Source organism: Narcine bancroftii, chromosome 8 (assembly GCF_036971445.1).
Source record: "Narcine bancroftii isolate sNarBan1 chromosome 8, sNarBan1.hap1, whole genome shotgun sequence".
NCBI lineage: Eukaryota > Metazoa > Chordata > Chondrichthyes > Torpediniformes > Narcinidae > Narcine > Narcine bancroftii.
The window spans coordinates 173303261-173324632 of NC_091476.1; positions in this window are offsets into that span (position 1 = coordinate 173303261).

Below are 21372 nucleotides of genomic sequence, written 5' to 3' on the forward strand. Positions count from 1 at the left end.
CTCATAATACTTCTGCTTTATCTTCATTATGTTCTTCTCCACCTTATACGCTTGTTGTGTTTCGTATTTTTTTTTGTCTTTTTGTTGTATCTTCCCTTGTTGCTAGTTCTTTTTCTGTACTTGCTATTTCCCTTTCCAGCTGTTCTATTTCCTGATTGTAGTCCTTCTTCATCTTAGTTACATAACTTATTATCTGCCCTCTGATGAAGGCTTTCATTGCATCCCATAATATAAATTTGTCTTTCACTGATTCCGTATTTATTTCAAAGTACATTTTAATTTGGCGCTCAATGAATTCTCTAAAATCCTGTCTTTTAAGTAGCATGGAGTTTAATATTCATCTATGCGTTCTTGGTGGGATGTCCTCCAGCTCTATTGCTAATAACAGGGGTGAGTGATCTGATAACAAACTAGCTTTATATTCCATTTTCTTAACTCTCCCTTGGATATGGGCTGACAACAGGAACAGGTCTATCCTTGAGTATGTTTTATGTCTACCTGAATAATATGAGTATTCCTTCTCCTTTGGGTGTTGTCTCCTCCATATATCCAAAAGTTTCATTTCCTGCATCGATTTAACCATAAATTTGGTTACTTTGTTCTTTCTGGTAGTCTTTTGTCCAGTTTTATCCATCTTTGAATCCAAATTAAGGTTAAAGTCTCCTCCTATCAATATATTCCCCTGCGTACAAATCACACATTATTACTTACAGATATTAAAGATATTAGTCTTACTAAAAATATCAAAAAAACAAAAGGAGAAAAATATAAACAACCAACTAAAAACATAAAAAAATATCTTGCATAAACTTTTGATCCTCTTCATTAGGTGCATAAAATTCCAAAATTCTGAATATATCTGACACTTTATCATTACGTACCTCCCTGCTGGATCTATTATTTCCTCCTCTATTTTGATTGGTACATTTTTATTGATTAATATAGCTACTCCTCTGGCCTTTGAATTATATGACGCTGCCGTTACGTGCCCTACCCAGTCTCTCTTTAATTTATTATGTTCCACTTCAGTTAGATGCGTTTCCTGCACAAATGCTATATCTATTTTTTCTTTTTTCAGTAAATTTAACAGCCCCTTCCTTTTGATTTGGTTATGTATTCTGTTAATATTTATAGTCATATAGCTCAACATGGCCATTTCATACTTTGTTACATCTCATTTCCGCTTCCTCACTACAACCTTTCCCCTTTTTCCCATTTCCATTTCTCAGTTCTCTTTTCTTGAATGCACTGTATGACAACACTTCTAAAACATAAACTATTTCAACCATTCCCACATCTAAAATTCCCTTAACCCCAAGTGTTCTTCCCCCCCTCTCTGAGTTGCCCCTTGTCCCTTGCCGGGAAACCACAATTCCACTCTCCATTTGGATTGCGAACCTGTCGCAAGCGTCAACTGATTTCGCAGTGACTGTTATTCTCTCCCACCCAACCGTCTCCAGAAAAGACTTTCATCTTCTCATTACAACAAAACTCCCCCTCGTTTCTTCTTTTTCTTTTTATGTTTTATTTATTTATTATTAATTTTTTTAACCCCCTCCTCTTTCCCCCCCCCTTCTCCCTTACTTCCCTTTTCTTCCTTCCTTTAGTTCTTACTTATACATTATTTTTACTTCTTTATATGTAGTTTGTCATTGTTCTTTGTTCTTGTTACATCTCTTCATCTCTCTTTCTGTCTTGCAGGCATTCTGCAAATTCTCATGCTTTCTCCGGATCCGAGAACAGTCTGTTTTGCTGCCCCGGGATAACTATTTTAAGCACAACTGGATGTCTTAACATAAATTTGTAGCCTTTCTTCCATAGGATCAATTTTGCTGCGTTAAACTCCTTCCTCTTCTTCAGGAGCTCAAAACTTATGTCTGGGTAGAAAAATTTTTTTGACCTTTGTAATCCAGTGGTTTTTTTGTCTTCTCTCATTTTATTCATTGCCTTCTCCAATATATTTTCTCTTGTGTATCTCAGGAATTTTACTAAAACGGATCTTGGTTTTTGTTGTGACTGTGGTTTTGGGGTTAATGTTCTGTGTGCCCTTTCTATTTCCATTCCTTCCTGCATTTCTGGCATTCCCAGGATCTTTGGGGTCCATTCTTTTATAAATTCTTTCATATCTTTGCCTTCTTCATCTTCCTTAAGGCCCACTATCTTTATATTGTTTTGCCTACTATAGTTTTCCATTATATCCATCTTCTGAGCTAACAATTCCTGTGTTTCTTTAACTTTTTTGTCACTTTCTTCCAATTTTCTTTTTAAGTTGTTCACTTCTATTTCTACCGTCATTACACTTTCTTCCACATTTTCTAATCCTTTCCCTACATCTGTTATGACCAGCTCTATTCTACTCACTTTTTCTTCTGTACTTTTCATTTCACTAAATTCTAGTGTCAGCCATTCTTTTGATGCTTTCATTTGTTCTTGAAATTTTTTTAAATCTATGTATTGTCCATTCATTTTACCTCCTATTTCTCTGTGCAGAGCTTGGTCTTCTTCTTCTTCTGTGTCTGTTCTTGGGTTTGTGTCTTCTACTTCTCTTCCTTGTATCTGTGTCTCTTCTGACTTTCTTGTTGAGTTGCTTGTCTCAGTTTGTTGGGTATTTTTTTTTCTATGGTGTCTTGATGTTGGTCCTCTTCTTCTGGGCTGGTTATCTGTTGTATCTCTAGTTTCCTTTTTTCTTTCTCACCCCTCCCATTCCCGTTGTTTTCTTTATCTTCGAGCTGGGAGCCCTGCTGTCGGGCATCTCTTAGCTGTTCGTGGCTGGAGTTTCACTCCACAGCTGGTCCCTCCTCCCATCGGTTTTGTCCTTGTCATGATTCCTCGCGCATGCGAAGTTGCACCCCCCCTGTTTGGCTCCGTGAGCCATCTTTGCAGTCCTGCAGTTAATGGGTCGTGACCCTGCGGGGTCTCCACTAACCTCGGGGAGTGGGCTCCTCTTTCCACGGCGGGTCCCTGCTTTTTCGTGCAGGTAAGGCCTTCACCTTTCTCTTCTAGCATCTTTCTTTCTTCTTTTCTTCCCGTTGTTTTTGGTTTTTCTTTCTTGGGTGCCATTTTCTCCACACCTTTATCTTTAATTTGTTGTGATTTGTGTGTCTGGGGCATTGCTTTTTCTTCACTTTATTCCTTCTTTTCTGGAGAGGGCTGGAATTCTCCTACCGGCCACTACTCCATCACGTGACTCCTAGAAACCGGAGAAGTTGATGATAATGCCATTTAGTTGGATAGTGCTCAGACTGATGTTAGGAATAGTTTGGAATCTTGACAATTAATTTCTCCTAGCACCACTCTAAATGAGCACTGATGCATGGAGCTCATGCAATGTAGAAACACATCAAGGATGTAGAGATTTGTGACAGGAAGTACAGAAAGTAGAATGTTTTGACCCAAAAACTACTGTAATTAAATTTAATTCATGTGTTGAACATGAAAAATAACAGCTCCTCTTGAAGGGATTTCTATTTCCGTTCACCTAAATCTATTTCAAAGATTTCTTTTAAAATACAACTTTATAATTTGGTGTTAAATTAAAGGCACACTTTGTGAAGCTATTACTGGGTAATTTATAATTAGTTGCTTCTTAAAATAGGGCTGTTCAAAAATTGTACCATTTGATTTTTATTCCATCTAGTTGAATTTATCTTAGTCAGACAATACCTGAATCTCTTACAGTTACTGAAATAGCTGATCCAGTAGAAATAAGAGTTTGGCATAAATAAAAGTCCCATTAAACCAAATGGAAGTACAGTAATTCAATTTGAGGACATAAAATTATACTAGGCTGCAGAATAATTGTGCATCAATCCCTAATTAACAGAATCGTCCAGATTTTATCAAGTCACCATACAATATATAGATATTAAAATCCCAAAGAAGCAATGATCAAAAGGTTGAGAATTATTCTGAGAGCACGAGTGGTCTAATTCGCTGCAACTTAAAACCGCAATGCCTTCTTTGAGGTAAAACATGAAAGTCTGCAGACACACGATTGAAGTAAAAACACAATGCTGGAGAAACTCCAGCATGAAATATGGTTACGTATCTTTATCTTTGCTAAATAAAGTACACTGTTTGGCCTGCTGAGTTTCTCCAGCGTTGTGCTTTTACTTGTTTCCTTTGAGTTTATTTCTGAAAGGCTAACTTTGCTGCTCGTGTTAATTCTAAAAGAAAATGTTACAAGTCCAGAGGACCCCAAAACCCAGCAGCAATAGATCTGCACCACGACAAAGGGTTACTTAAACAAAAGTTGCTTTTAATTATCTTTGAACATGAAAACAGATTCAAACTTTAACTTATCTCTGTTGACTAACTTAATCCCCCTCTTATTCTAAGCACAGGTGTGTATAATGTGTGTGTAAGTTTAGAAAAGTTCTTTGGTTCACAGTCCAATCTCACTGGTTGTAGGGAATTCTTGTACTGTGCACAGAAGTTAGCATTAATAAAGTTATCCAGGCTTTGCTGCTTAACAGGTAAATGGTTACCACTCAGGAGGGTTCTTGTTGGTTTTCAGAGAGGGAGCTTTCTCATTCCAGGACAGCCACTCCAGTGTCTTGCTGACGAAACTTGCCCCCTTCAGGATCCTCCAGATGATAACCTCTTTCTTTCAGGTCATCACAGGAAAACAGCAAACAACCAGTCCTCTCCTTTGACTAGGCCGTCTTCCAAAGCTTACCAATTTGTTCCCCTGGAACCGAAGTCTGTCTCTCTCCTCCCTCTAGACGCTTTCAGATGTTCCGCTGAAGATTACCCACTTGCAGGCGCGGCTAGCAGAGTCCAGCTGGCTCATTCAGGTGGCCATGAAATAGACAGCTTTGTGGTACCAGCTGATTGCTAGCCGCCTAGCAGCAAAAGCCGACTACTCTGAACAGGTGCCTAGTCCCGCCCACGCTGACCTCACATCATAGCAACGTGTCAAGGCATGTCTGACAAACAATTCAGGCATGACCTGACTCCCAGTGCCGGTCTCCCCTCCCCAACCTGCCCGACTCCCATTGCCGCTGCCTATCTCCCCCCCCCCCCACCCTCACCTGCCCAACTCCCACTGCCGGTCTCTCCCCCCTCCCCACCCGACTCCCGCTGCCGGTCTCCCCCCCATCCTCACCCGCTGCCGGTCTCCTACATACCCACCCTTGCCCGCCCAATTCCTGCAGTGGGAGTTGGGCAGCCGAGGGTCGGGGAGGGGAGACTGCCAGCGGCGGCAGGCGAAGGGGGGGGAGACTGGCAGTGGGAGTCAGGCGGGCGGGAGTGGGAGGAAGAGACCATCAGCGGGAGTTAGCTGGCCGAAGGCGGGGAAGACCGGCAGCGGGAGTCGGGTGGGAGGGAACCAGCAGTGGGAGTCGGGCAGGCAAGACCGGCAGTGGGAGAGGGTTCGAAAAAATTTTTGAGGAGACTGGCTTCCTTGTCTCGGAGTCGATGGCTGATGACGTCACTGTGATGTCAACAGGCGCCCTCTGTCAGCCCTGGCCGCTTTCAGCTGCCACAATCGATACTCCAAGCAGGCTAGTTATACCTCGAGGAGAAGGGTTAGGTGAGTAACCCTCCTGGCCGGCTTTTCCGGTTTCAGGTGGCCACCCGACAGCCACGCGGGGGTATTCTGTGCGGCTTTACAGTCAGGCTTTGTGGCCACCTGAAAAGGGCTTCTCACTCCCTCCCACTCTGAGATCAAAGCTTGTTCTGCCCCTGTCTGCATAGATCACATGCTCTTCCAGACAGCAAACAGTCTTCCTGCCACTGTATGTGCTACTTTGTTGCCTTTTGCAAAATAGCACTCCATCATAGAAGTCTAAGCATTCTGAAAAACTCCTGCAAAAAAATTCTGTTTTAAATTGTTTGTGTGTGACCTGCTCTAACAAATCTTTCCCAATTGATCTCCCAAACAATAACACTGTCACACTAACACTGAAGAGTGACTGCAATGCAGACAATATTGATATAGAGCACGACAGATATGAACTTTAAAAATAAAGAACTTACGCAAATTCATTCCCACATTCTACGAGTCCGAAAATACGACTTTCATTTGATTCTCCAACTAGTACAGTGCCTTGTACCGCATACAAAAAAATTGTTAAGGGAAAAAAAATCTCATTGTAATTTGTATTCATGAAATAGGGTACATTTTCAAATTTGAGTCCTGTCAATAGCCAGAAAAATGTTTCCTATTTACCACTAGAAATTGGTCATATCTGTGATTCAGTTTGATGAGCAGACTTGGTACACATGTGGATTTACAGTGCAAGAGACCCAGGTTCAAGCCTAACCTCTCCTCATGTCTGCGTGGAGTATCTACATTCTCCAAGTGACTTTCAGGTGCTCCAATTTAATGTTAGAATTAAATGACCATTTATTTCATGGTGTTAGAAAGTCAGGATAATGGGAACTATTTGGTCACCGTGTAAGAATACACCCTTCTCACTGTAGTAACTGTAGTGCACCACTGTGGGGCGTATGTATATGTATAGATTCGTGGGTGTGAACAGTTTCCTGAGATGGTGGAAGACATCAGTAAGTAAGTAAAGTCTCTTTTGTTATTTGAGAAGCCTCCCAAGTAACTCAAGAGACATAATGGCTACTTAAGTAATACTAGAGCCAGCAAAGATCATTTGTTTCGTTTTACTCTGACAGACTTTTACAAGCTATGAATTAAAGAATCACATTCTTTGAGGGAGTAATCATGGAAATTTTCTGTTTCAAAATTTCCAGATACTCTTCCTGGTTGTTTATTCACTGGTTATATGGAAAATACAAATCTTCATTCTCTCCCAAATCCAGGAATGCACTGCAACCAGAGGGCCGCTCTGGGCACCTTGGGAGGCCGCTCTGGGCACCTCAGGGGGGGGGCGCTCTGGGCACCTCAGGGGGGGGGCGCTCTGGGCACCTGATTGAGGCTTACAAGAAGTCCAGACCTTGATGTACTTCCAAACATTAAAACACTCCAAAACATTCGAACACAGGATTGAATAATTCTCCAACAAACAACCAGCCATCACATTACAACCTCATGTTTTGGTCTCCACACCTCACCCTCCCCCACACTTCTCACCCCATCACACTCCCCACCTCACCACCCCTCACCTCCCCACCCCCTCACACTCCCCACCTCCCCACCCCCTCACACTCCCCACCTCCCCACCCCTCACCTCCCCACCTCACCACTCCCCACCCCCCACACTCCCCACCTCCCCACCCACCCCTCCTCACCACCCCTCACACTCCCCACCTCCCCACCCACCCCACCTCACCACCCCTCACCTCCCCACCCCCTCACACTCCCCACCTCCCCACCCCCTCACACTCCCCACCTCCCCACCCCCTCACACTCCCCACCCCCTCACACTCCCCACCTCCCCACCCCACCCCATCACCTCCCCACCCCCTCACACTCCCCACCTCCCCACCCCCTCACCTCCCCACCCCCTCACCTCCCCACCCCCTCACCTCCCCACCCCCTCACCTCCCCACCCCCTCACACTCCCCACCCCCTCACACTCCCCACCTCCCCACCCCCTCACCTCCCCACCCCCTCACACTCCCCACCCCCTCACACTCCCCACCTCCCCACCCCCTCACCTCCCCACCCCCTCACACTCCCCACCTCCCCACCCCCTCACCTCCCCACCCCCTCACATCCCCACCCCCTCACCTCCCCACCCCCTCACACTCCCCACCTCCCCACCCCCTCACCTCCCCACCCCCTCACACTCCCCACCCCCTCACACTCCCCACCTCCCCACCCCCTCACCTCCCCACCCCCTCACCTCCCCACCCCCTCACCTCCCCACCCCCTCACCTCCCCACCCCCTCACACTCCCCACCTCCCCACCCCCTCACCTCCCCACCCCCTCACACTCCCCACCCCCTCACACTCCCCACCTCCCCACCCCCTCACCTCCCCACCCCCTCACACTCCCCACCTCCCCACCCCCTCACCTCCCCACCCCCTCACACTCCCCACCTCCCCACCCCTTCACCTCCCCACCCCCTCACACTCCCCACCCCCTCACACTCCCCACCTCCCCACCCCCTCACCTCCCCACCCCCTCACCTCCCCACCCCCTCACCTCCCCACCCCCTCACCTCCCCACCCCCTCACCTCCCCACCCCCTCACACTCCCCACCTCCCCACCCCCTCACCTCCCCACCCCCTCACACTCCCCACCCCCTCACACTCCCCACCTCCCCACCCCCTCACCTCCCCACCCCCTCACACTCCCCACCCCCTCACACTCCCCACCTCCCCACCCCCTCACCTCCCCACCCCCTCACCTCCCCACCCCCTCACCTCCCCACCCCCTCACCTCCCCACCCCCTCACACTCCCCACCTCCCCACCCCCTCACCTCCCCACCCCCTCACACTCCCCACCCCCTCACACTCCCCACCTCCCCACCCCCTCACCTCCCCACCCCCTCACACTCCCCACCTCCCCACCCCCTCACCTCCCCACCCCCCTCACCTCCCCACCCCCTCACACTCCCCACCTCCCCACCCCCTCACCTCCCCACCCCCTCACCTCCCCACCCCCTCACACTCCCCACCTCCCCACCCCCTCACCTCCCCACCCCCTCACACTCCCCACCTCCCCACCCCCTCACCTCCCCACCCCCTCACCTCCCCACCCCCTCACCTCCCCACCCCCTCACCTCCCCACCCCCTCACCTCCCCACCCCCTCACCTCCCCACCCCCTCACACTCCCCACCCCCTCACACTCCCCACCACACCCCCCCCCTCACTCCCACCTCTCACCCCCCGCCCCGTCGAAGGCGCGGCCCCGCTCCGTCACAAGGATACTGCCCGGCACTCGTGGCCCGGCGCCAGCGTCGCTTGCACAACTCCCGACCGATCCATGGCGGCCCGGACCCTCCTCAGGCTGCCTGGCAATGGCAGCAGGCACGCGACCCCCCCCCCCACCCCCCACCCCCCAACCCCCACCCCAGGGCTTCCCCCTCTCCCCGGTCCTTGGCCAGATCCTCGTGGCCGCCCGGCTCTTTAATTCGCGCCGCGATCCTCTTTCTGCTGACAGTCCCTTTCCTTCTGCGTGGTCCTCGAAAGGGATTTCCTCCGAGTGTCAGTGACGAGGCGCTGGTGCAAGGGTTCGGCTGCCACGTTTCACTTTCCGTGCCAAACCTTGGGGGATGGACAACAGTGCAGGCTCGCTCCACTGGGACCCTCCACTTCATTTCCATCAGGCTCGCTCCACTGGGACCCTCCACTTCATTTCCATCAGGCTCGCTCCACTGGGACCCTCCACTTCATTTCCATCAGGCTCGCTCCACTGGGACCCTCCACTTCATTTCCATCAGGCTCGCTCCACTGGGACCCTCCACTTCATTTCCATCAGGCTCGCTCCACTGGGACCCTCCACTTCATTTCCATCAGGCTCGCTCCACTGGGACCCTCCACTTCATTTCCATCAGGCTCGCTCCACTGGGACCCTCCACTTCATTTCCATCAGGCTCGCTCCACTGGGACCCTCCACTTCATTTCCATCAGGCTCGCTCCACTGGGACCCTCCACTTCATTTCCATCAGGCTCGCTCCACTGGGACCCTCCACTTCATTTCCATCAGGCTCGCTCCACTGGGACCCTCCACTTCATTTCCATCAGGCTCGCTCCACTGGGACCCTCCACTTCATTTCCATCAGGCTCGCTCCACTGGGACCCTCCACTTCATTTCCATCAGGCTCGCTCCACTGGGACCCTCCACTTCATTTCCATCAGGCTCGCTCCACTGGGACCCTCCACTTCATTTCCATCAGGCTCGCTCCACTGGGACCCTCCACTTCATTTCCATCAGGCTCGCTCCACTGGGACCCTCCACTTCATTTCTATCAGGCTCGCTCCACTGGGACCCTCCACTTCATTTCCATCAGGCTCGCTCCACTGGGACCCTCCACTTCATTTCCATCAGGCTCGCTCCACTGGGACCCTCCACTTCATTTCCATCAGGCTCGCTCCACTGGGACCCTCCACTTCATTTCCATCAGGCTCGCTCCACTGGGACCCTCCACTTCATTTCCATCAGGCTCGCTCCACTGGGACCCTCCACTTCATTTCTATCAGGCTCGCTCCACTGGGACCCTCCACTTCATTTCTATCAGGCTCGCTCCACTGGGACCCTCCACTTCATTTCTATCAGGCTCGCTCCACTGGGACCCTCCACTTCATTTCTATCAGGCTCGCTCCACTGGGACCCTCCACTTCATTTCTATCAGGCTCGCTCCACTGGGACCCTCCACTTCATTTCTATCAGGCTCGCTCCACTGGGACCCTCCACTTCATTTCTATCAGGCTCGCTCCACTGGGACCCTCCACTTCATTTCTATCAGGCTCGCTCCACTGGGACCCTCCACTTCATTTCTATCAGGCTCGCTCCACTGGGGACCCTCCACTTCATTTCTATCAGGCTCGCTCCACTGGGACCCTCCACTTCATTTCTATCAGGCTCGCTCCACTGGGACCCTCCACTTCATTTCCATCAGGCTCGCTCCACTGGGACCCTCCACTTCATTTCTATCAGGCTCGCTCCACTGGGACCCTCCACTTCATTTCCATCAGGCTCGCTCCACTGGGACCCTCCACTTCATTTCTATCAGGCTCGCTCCACTGGGACCCTCCACTTCATTTCTATCAGGCTCGCTCCACTGGACCCTCCACTTCATTTCTATCAGGCTCGCTCCACTGGGACCCTCCACTTCATTTCTATCAGGCTCGCTCCACTGGGACCCTCCACTTCATTTCTATCAGGCTCGCTCCACTGGGACCCTCCACTTCATTTCTATCAGGCTCGCTCCACTGGGACCCTCCACTTCATTTCTATCAGGCTCGCTCCACTGGGACCCTCCACTTCATTTCTATCAGGCTCGCTCCACTGGGACCCTCCACTTCATTTCTATCAGGCTCGCTCCACTGGGACCCTCCACTTCATTTCTATCAGGCTCGCTCCACTGGGACCCTCCACTTCATTTCTATCAGGCTCGCTCCACTGGGACCCTCCACTTCATTTCTATCAGGCTCGCTCCACTGGGACCCTCCACTTCATTTCTATCAGGCTCGCTCCACTGGGACCCTCCACTTCATTTCTATCAGGCTCGCTCCACTGGGACCCTCCACTTCATTTCTATCAGGCTCGCTCCACTGGGACCCTCCACTTCATTTCTATCAGGCTCGCTCCACTGGGACCCTCCACTTCATTTCTATCAGGCTCGCTCCACTGGGACCCTCCACTTCATTTCTATCAGGCTCGCTCCACTGGGACCCTCCACTTCATTTCCATCAGGCTCGCTCCACTGGGACCCTCCACTTCATTTCTATCAGGCTCGCTCCACTGGGACCCTCCACTTCATTTCCATCAGGCTCGCTCCACTGGGACCCTCCACTTCATTTCCATCAGGCTCGCTCCACTGGGACCCTCCACTTCATTTCCATCAGGCTCGCTCCACTGGGACCCTCCACTTCATTTCCATCAGGCTCGCTCCACTGGGACCCTCCACTTCATTTCCATCAGGCTCGCTCCACTGGGACCCTCCACTTCATTTCCATCAGGCTCGCTCCACTGGGACCCTCCACTTCATTTCCATCAGGCTCGCTCCACTGGGACCCTCCACTTCATTTCCATCAGGCTCGCTCCACTGGGACCCTCCACTTCATTTCCATCAGGCTCGCTCCACTGGGACCCTCCACTTCATTTCCATCAGGCTCGCTCCACTGGGACCCTCCACTTCATTTCCATCAGGCTCGCTCCACTGGGACCCTCCACTTCATTTCCATCAGGCTCGCTCCACTGGGACCCTCCACTTCATTTCTATCAGGCTCGCTCCACTGGGACCCTCCACTTCATTTCTATCAGGCTCGCTCCACTGGGACCCTCCACTTCATTTCTATCAGGCTCGCTCCACTGGGACCCTCCACTTCATTTCTATCAGGCTCGCTCCACTGGGACCCTCCACTTCATTTCTATCAGGCTCGCTCCACTGGGACCCTCCACTTCATTTCTATCAGGCTCGCTCCACTGGGACCCTCCACTTCATTTCTATCAGGCTCGCTCCACTGGGGACCCTCCACTTCATTTCTATCAGGCTCGCTCCACTGGGACCCTCCACTTCATTTCTATCAGGCTCGCTCCACTGGGACCCTCCACTTCATTTCTATCAGGCTCGCTCCCACTGGGACCCTCCACTTCATTTCTATCAGGCTCGCTCCACTGGGACCCTCCACTTCATTTCCATCAGGCTCGCTCCACTGGGACCCTCCACTTCATTTCCATCAGGCTCGCTCCACTGGGACCCTCCACTTCATTTCCATCAGGCTCGCTCCACTGGGACCCTCCACTTCATTTCCATCAGGCTCGCTCCACTGGGACCCTCCACTTCATTTCCATCAGGCTCGCTCCACTGGGACCCTCCACTTCATTTCCATCAGGCTCGCTCCACTGGGACCCTCCACTTCATTTCCATCAGGCTCGCTCCACTGGGACCCTCCACTTCATTTCCATCAGGCTCGCTCCACTGGGACCCTCCACTTCATTTCCATCAGGCTCGCTCCACTGGGACCCTCCACTTCATTTCCATCAGGCTCGCTCCACTGGGACCCTCCACTTCATTTCCATCAGGCTCGCTCCACTGGGACCCTCCACTTCATTTCCATCAGGCTCGCTCCACTGGGACCCTCCACTTCATTTCTATCAGGCTCGCTCCACTGGGACCCTCCACTTCATTTCTATCAGGCTCGCTCCACTGGGACCCTCCACTTCATTTCTATCAGGCTCGCTCCACTGGGACCCTCCACTTCATTTCTATCAGGCTCGCTCCACTGGGGACCCTCCACTTCATTTCTATCAGGCTCGCTCCACTGGGACCCTCCACTTCATTTCTATCAGGCTCGCTCCACTGGGACCCTCCACTTCATTTCTATCAGGCTCGCTCCACTGGGACCCTCCACTTCATTTCTATCAGGCTCGCTCCACTGGGACCCTCCACTTCATTCTATCAGGCTCGCTCCACTGGGACCCTCCACTTCATTTCTATCAGGCTCGCTCCACTGGGACCCTCCACTTCATTTCTATCAGGCTCGCTCCACTGGGACCCTCCACTTCATTTCCATCAGGCTCGCTCCACTGGGACCCTCCACTTCATTTCTATCAGGCTCGCTCCACTGGGACCCTCCACTTCATTTCCATCAGGCTCGCTCCACTGGGACCCTCCACTTCATTTCTATCAGGCTCGCTCCACTGGGACCCTCCACTTCATTTCTATCAGGCTCGCTCCACTGGGACCCTCCACTTCATTTCTATCAGGCTCGCTCCACTGGGACCCTCCACTTCATTTCTATCAGGCTCGCTCCACTGGGACCCTCCACTTCATTTCTATCAGGCTCGCTCCACTGGGACCCTCCACTTCATTTCTATCAGGCTCGCTCCACTGGGACCCTCCACTTCATTTCTATCAGGCTCGCTCCACTGGGACCCTCCACTTCATTTCTATCAGGCTCGCTCCACTGGGACCCTCCACTTCATTTCTATCAGGCTCGCTCCACTGGGACCCTCCACTTCATTTCTATCAGGCTCGCTCCACTGGGACCCTCCACTTCATTTCTATCAGGCTCGCTCCACTGGGACCCTCCACTTCATTTCTATCAGGCTCGCTCCACTGGGACCCTCCACTTCATTTCTATCAGGCTCGCTCCACTGGGACCCTCCACTTCATTTCTATCAGGCTCGCTCCACTGGGACCCTCCACTTCATTTCTATCAGGCTCGCTCCACTGGGACCCTCCACTTCATTTCTATCAGGCTCGCTCCACTGGGACCCTCCACTTCATTTCTATCAGGCTCGCTCCACTGGGACCCTCCACTTCATTTCTATCAGGCTCGCTCCACTGGGACCCTCCACTTCATTTCTATCAGGCTCGCTCCACTGGGACCCTCCACTTCATTTCTATCAGGCTCGCTCCACTGGGACCCTCCACCTCATTTCTATCAGGCTCGCTCCACTGGGACCCTCCACTTCATTTCTATCAGGCTCGCTCCACTGGGACCCTCCACCTCATTTCTATCAGGCTCGCTCCACTGGGACCCTCCACTTCATTTCTATCAGGCTCGCTCCACTGGACCCTCCACTTCATTTCTATCAGGCTCGCTCCACTGGGACCCTCCACTTCATTTCTATCAGGCTCGCTCCACTGGGACCCTCCACTTCATTTCTATCAGGCTCGCTCCACTGGGACCCTCCACTTCATTTCTATCAGGCTCGCTCCACTGGGACCCTCCACTTCATTTCTATCAGGCTCGCTCCACTGGGACCCTCCACTTCATTTCTATCAGGCTCGCTCCACTGGGACCCTCCACTTCATTTCTATCAGGCTCGCTCCACTGGGACCCTCCACTTCATTTCTATCAGGCTCGCTCCACTGGGACCCTCCACTTCATTTCTATCAGGCTCGCTCCACTGGGACCCTCCACTTCATTTCTATCAGGCTCGCTCCACTGGGACCCTCCACTTCATTTCTATCAGGCTCGCTCCACTGGGACCCTCCACTTCATTTCTATCAGGCTCGCTCCACTGGGACCCTCCACCTCATTTCTATCAGGCTCGCTCCACTGGGACCCTCCACCTCATTTCTATCAGGCTCGCTCCACTGGGACCCTCCACTTCATTTCTATCAGGCTCGCTCCACTGGGACCCTCCACTTCATTTCTATCAGGCTCGCTCCACTGGGACCCTCGACTTCATTTCTATCAGGCTCGCTCCACTGGGACCCTCCACTTCATTTCCATCAGGCTCGCTCCACTGGGACCCTCCACTTCATTTCTATCAGGCTCGCTCCACTGGGACCCTCCACTTCATTTCCATCAGGCTCGCTCCACTGGGACCCTCCACTTCATTTCCATCAGGCTCGCTCCACTGGGACCCTCCACTTCATTTCCATCAGGCTCGCTCCACTGGGACCCTCCACTTCATTTCCATCAGGCTCGCTCCACTGGGACCCTCCACTTCATTTCTATCAGGCTCGCTCCACTGGGACCCTCCACTTCATTTCCATCAGGCTCGCTCCACTGCGACCCTCCACTTCATTTCCATCAGGCTCGCTCCACTGGGACCCTCCACTTCATTTCCATCAGGCTCGCTCCACTGGCACCCTCCACTTCATTTCCATCAGGTTCGCTCCACTGCGACCCTCCACTTCATTTCTATCAGGCTCGCTCCACTGCGACCCTCCACTTCATTTCTATCAGGCTCGCTCCACTGGGACCCTCCACTTCATTTCTATCAGGCTCGCACCACTGGGACCCTCCACTTCATTTCTATCAGGCTCGCTCCACTGGGACCCTCCACTTCATTTCTATCAGGCTCGCTCCACTGGGACCCTCCACTTCATTTCTATCAGGCTCGCTCCACTGGGACCCTCCACTTCATTTCTATCAGGCTCGCTCCACTGGGACCCCTCCTCTTCATTTCTATCAGGCTCGCTCCACTGGGACCCTCCACTTCATTTCTATCAGGCTCGCTCCACTGGGACCCTCCACTTCATTTCTATCAGGCTCGCTCCACTGGGACCCTCCACTTCATTTCTATCAGGCTCGCTCCACTGGGACCCTCCACTTCATTTCTATCAGGCTCGCTCCACTGGGACCCTCCACTTCATTTCTATCAGGCTCGCTCCACTGGGACCCTCCACTTCATTTCTATCAGGCTCGCTCCACTGGGACCCTCCACTTCATTTCTATCAGGCTCGCTCCACTGGGACCCTCCACTTCATTTCTATCAGGCTCGCTCCACTGGGACCCTCCACTTCATTTCTATCAGGCTCGCTCCACTGGGACCCTCCACTTCATTTCTATCAGGCTCGCTCCACTGGGACCCTCCACTTCATTTCCATCAGGCTCGCTCCACTGGGACCCTCCACTTCATTTCCATCAGGCTCGGCCCACTGGGACCCTCCACTTCATTTCTATCAGGCTCGCTCCACTGGGACCCTCCATTTCTATCAGGCTCGCTCCACTGGGACCCTCCACTTCATTTCTATCAGGCTCGCTCCACTGGGACCCTCCACTTCATTTCTATCAGGCTCGCTCCACTGGGACCCTCCACTTCATTTCTATCAGGCTCGCTCCACTGGGACCCTCCACTTCATTTCCATCAGGCTCGCTCCACTGGGACCCTCCACTTCATTTCCATCAGGCTCGGCCCACTGGGACCCTCCACTTCATTTCTATCAGGCTCGCTCCACTGGGACCCTCCACTTCATTTCTATCAGGCTCGCTCCACTGGGACACTCCACTTCATTTCTATCAGGCTCGCTCCACTGGGACCCTCCACTTCATTTCTATCAGGCTCGCTCCACTGGGACCCTCCACTTCATTTCTATCAGGCTCGCTCCACTGGGACCCTCCACTTCATTTCTATCAGGCTCGCTCCACTGGGACCCTCCACTTCATTTCCATCAGGCTCGCTCCACTGGGACCCTCCACTTCATTTCCATCAGGCTCGCTCCACTGGGACCCTCCACTTCATTTCTATCAGGCTCGCTCCACTGGGACCCTCCACTTCATTTCTATCAGGCTCGCTCCACTGGACCCTCCACTTCATTTCTATCAGGCTCGCTCCACTGGGACCCTCCACTTCATTTCCATCAGGCTCGCTCCACTGGGACCCTCCACTTTCATATTTACAAACAAAAAATTTCCATCAGGCTCGCTCCACTGGACCCTCCACTTCATTTCTATCAGGCTCGCTCCACTGGGACCCTCCACTTCATTTCTATCAGGCTCGCTCCACTGGGACCCTCCACTTCATTTCTATCAGGCTCGCTCCACTTGGACCCTCCACTTCATTTCTATCAGGCTCGCTCCACTGGGACCCTCCACTTCATTTCTATCAGGCTCGCTCCACTGGGACCCTCCACTTCATTTCTATCAGGCTCGCTCCACTGGGACCCTCCACTTCATTTCTATCAGGCTCGCTCCACTGGGACCCTCCTCTTCATTTCTATCAGGCTCGCTCCACTGGGACCCTCCACTTCATTTCTATCAGGCTCGCTCCACTGGGACCCTCCACTTCATTTCTATCAGGCTCGCTCCACTGGGACCCTCCACTTCATTTCTATCAGGCTCGCTCCACTGGGACCCTCCACTTCATTTCTATCAGGCTCGCTCCACTGGGACCCTCCACTTCATTTCTATCAGGCTCGCTCCACTGGGACCCTCCACTTCATTTCTATCAGGCTCGCTCCACTGGGACCCTCCACTTCATTTCTATCAGGCTCGCTCCACTGGGACCCTCCACTTCATTTCTATCAGGCTCGCTCCACTGGGACCCTCCACTTCATTTCTATCAGGCTCGCTCCACTGGGACCCTCCACTTCATTTCTATCAGGCTCGCTCCACTGGGACCCTCCACTTCATTTCTATCAGGCTCGCTCCACTGGGACCCTCCACTTCATTTCTATCAGGCTCGCTCCACTGGGACCCTCCACTTCATTTCTATCAGGCTCGCTCCACTGGGACCCTCCACTTCATTTCTATCAGGCTCGCTCCACTGGGACCCTCCACTTCATTTCTATCAGGCTCGCTCCACTGGGACCCTCCACTTCATTTCTATCAGGCTCGCTCCACTGGGGACCCTCCACTTCATTTCTATCAGGCTCGCTCCACTGGGACCCTCCACTTCATTTCTATCAGGCTCGCTCCACTGGGACCCTCCACTTCATTTCTATCAGGCTCGCTCCACTGGGACCCTCCACTTCATTTCTATCAGGCTCGCTCCACTGGGACCCTCCACTTCATTTCTATCAGGCTCGCTCCACTGGGACCCTCCACTTCATTTCTATCAGGCTCGCTCCACTGGGACCCTCCACTTCATTTCTATCAGGCTCGCTCCACTGGGACCCTCCACTTCATTTCTATCAGGCTCGCTCCACTGGGACCCTCCACTTCATTTCTATCAGGCTCGCTCCACTGGGACCCTCCACTTCATTTCTATCAGGCTCGCTCCACTGGGACCCTCCACTTCATTTCTATCAGGCTCGCTCCACTGGGACCCTCCACTTCATTTCTATCAGGCTCGCTCCACTGGGACCCTCCACTTCATTTCTATCAGGCTCGCTCCACTGGGACCCTCCACTTCATTTCTATCAGGCTCGCTCCACTGGGACCCTCCACTTCATTTCTATCAGGCTCGCTCCACTGGGACCCTCCACTTCATTTCTATCAGGCTCGCTCCACTGGGACCCTCCACTTCATTTCTATCAGGCTCGCTCCACTGGGACCCTCCACTTCATTTCTATCAGGCTCGCTCCACTGGGACCCTCCACTTCATTTCTATCAGGCTCGCTCCACTGGGGACCCTCCACTTCATTTCTATCAGGCTCGCTCCACTGGGACCCTCCACTTCATTTCTATCAGGCTCGCTCCACTGGGACCCTCCACTTCATTTCTATCAGGCTCGCTCCACTGGGACCCTCCACTTCATTTCTATCAGGCTCGCTCCACTGGGACCCTCCACTTCATTTCTATCAGGCTCGCTCCACTGGGACCCTCCACTTCATTTCTATCAGGCTCGCTCCACTGGGACCCTCCACTTCATTTCTATCAGGCTCGCTCCACTGGGACCCTCCACTTCATTTCTATCAGGCTCGCTCCACTGGGACCCTCCACTTCATTTCTATCAGGCTCGCTCCACTGGGACCCTCCACTTCATTTCTATCAGGCTCGCTCCACTGGGACCCTCCACTTCATTTCTATCAGGCTCGCTCCACTGGGACCCTCCACTTCATTTCTATCAGGCTCGCTCCACTGGGACCCTCCACTTCATTTCTATCAGGCTCGCTCCACTGGGACCCTCCACTTCATTTCTATCAGGCTCGCTCCACTGGGACCCTCCACTTCATTTCTATCAGGCTCGCTCCACTGGGACCCTCCACTTCATTTCTATCAGGCTCGCTCCACTGGGACCCTCCACTTCATTTCTATCAGGCTCGCTCACTGGGACCCTCCACTTCATTTCTATCAGGCTCGCTCCACTGGGACCCTCCACTTCATTTCTATCAGGCTCGCTCCACTGGGACCCTCCACTTCATTTCTATCAGGCTCGCTCCACTGGGACCCTCCACTTCATTTCTATCAGGCTCGCTCCACTGGGACCCTCCACTTCATTTCTATCAGGCTCGCTCCACTGGGACCCTCCACTTCATTTCTATCAGGCTCGCTCCACTGGGCCACCCTCCACTTCATTTCTATCAGGCTCGCTCCATACTAGATCAGGGACCCTCCACTTCATTTCTATCAGGCTCGCTCCACTGGGACCCTCCACTTCATTTCTATCAGGCTCGCTCCACTGGGACCCTCCACTTCATTTCTATCAGGCTCGCTCACTGGGACCCTCCACTTCATTTCTATCAGGCTCGCTCCACTGGGACCCTCCACTTCATTTCTATCAGGCTCGCTCCACTGGGACCCTCCACTTCATTTCTATCAGGCTCGCTCCACTGGGACCCTCCACTTCATTTCTATCAGGCTCGCTCCACTGGGACCCTCCACTTCATTTCTATCAGGCTCGCTCCACTGGGACCCTCCACTTCATTTCTATCAGGCTCGCTCCACTGGGACCCTCCACTTCATTTCTATCAGGCTCGCACCACTGGGACCCTCCACTTCATTTCTATCAGGCTCGGCCCACTGGGACCCTCCACTTCATTTCTATCAGGCTCGCTCCACTGGGACCCTCCACTTCATTTCCATCAGGCTCGCTCCACTGGGACCCTCCACTTCATTTCCATCAGGCTCGCTCCACTGGGACCCTCCACTTCATTTCTATCAGGCTCGCTCCACTGGGACCCTCCACTTCATTTCTATCAGGCTCGCTCCACTGGGACCCTCCACTTCATTTCCATCAGGCTCGCTCCACTGGGACCCTCCACTTCATTTCCATCAGGCTCGCTCCACTGGGACCCTCCACTTCATTTCCATCAGGCTCGCTCCACTGGGACCCTCCACTTCATTTCCATCAGGCTCGCTCCACTGGGACCCTCCACTTCATTTCTATCAGGCTCGGCCCACTGGGACCCTCCACTTCATTTCTATCAGGCTCGCTCCACTGGGACCCTCCACTTCATTTCTATCAGGCTCGCTCCACTGGGACCCTCCACTTTATTTCTATCAGGCTCGCTCCACTGGGACCCTCCACTTCATTTCCATCAGGCTCGCTCCACTGGGACCCTCCACTTCATTTCTATCAGGCTCGGCCCACTGGGACCCACCACTTCATTTCTATCAGGCTCGCTCCACTGGGACCCTCCACTTCATTTCCATCAGGCTCGCTCCACTGGGACCCTCCACTTCATTTCCATCAGGCTCGCTCCACTGGGACCCTCCACTTCATTTCTATCAGGCTCGCTCCACTGGGACCCTCCACTTCATTTCCATCAGGCTCGCTCCACTGGGACCCTCCACTTCATTTCCATCAGGCTCGGCCCACTGGGACCCTCCACTTCATTTCTATCAGGCTCGCTCCACTGGGACCCTCCACTTCATTTCCATCAGGCTCGCTCCACTGGGACCCTCCACTTCATTTCCATCAGGCTCGCTCCACTGGGACCCTCCACTTCATTTCCATCAGGCTCGCTCCACTGGGACCCTCCACTTCATTTCTATCAGGCTCGGCCCACTGGGACCCTCCACTTCATTTCTATCAGGCTCGCTCCACTGGGACCCTCCACTTCATTTCCATCAGGCTCGCTCCACTGGGACCCTCCACTTCATTTCCATCAGTCTCGCTCCACTGGGACCCTCCACTTCATTTCTATCAGGCTCGCTCCACTGGGACCCTCCACTTCATTTCTATCAGGCTCGCTCCACTGGGACCCTCCACTTCATTTCCATCAGGCTCGCTCCACTGGGACCCTCCACTTCATTTCCATCAGGCTCGCTCCACTGGGACCCTCCACTTCATTTCCATCAGGCTCGCTCCACTGGGACCCTCCACTTCATTTCCATCAGGCTCGCTCCACTGGGACCCTCCACTTCATTTCTATCAGGCTCGGCCCACTGGGACCCTCCACTTCATTTCTATCAGGCTCGCTCCACTGGGACCCTCCACTTCATTTCTATCAGGCTCGCTCCACTGGGACCCTCCACTTCATTTCTATCAGGCTCGCTCCACTGGGACCCTCCACTTCATTTCTATCAGGCTCGCTCCACTGGGACCCTCCACTTCATTTCTATCAGGCTCGCTCCACTGGGACCCTCCATTTCTATCAGGCTCGCTCCACTGGGACCCTCCACTTCATTTCTATCAGGCTCGCTCCACTGGGACCCTCCACTTCATTTCTATCAGGCTCGCTCCACTGGGACCCTCCACTTCATTTCTATCAG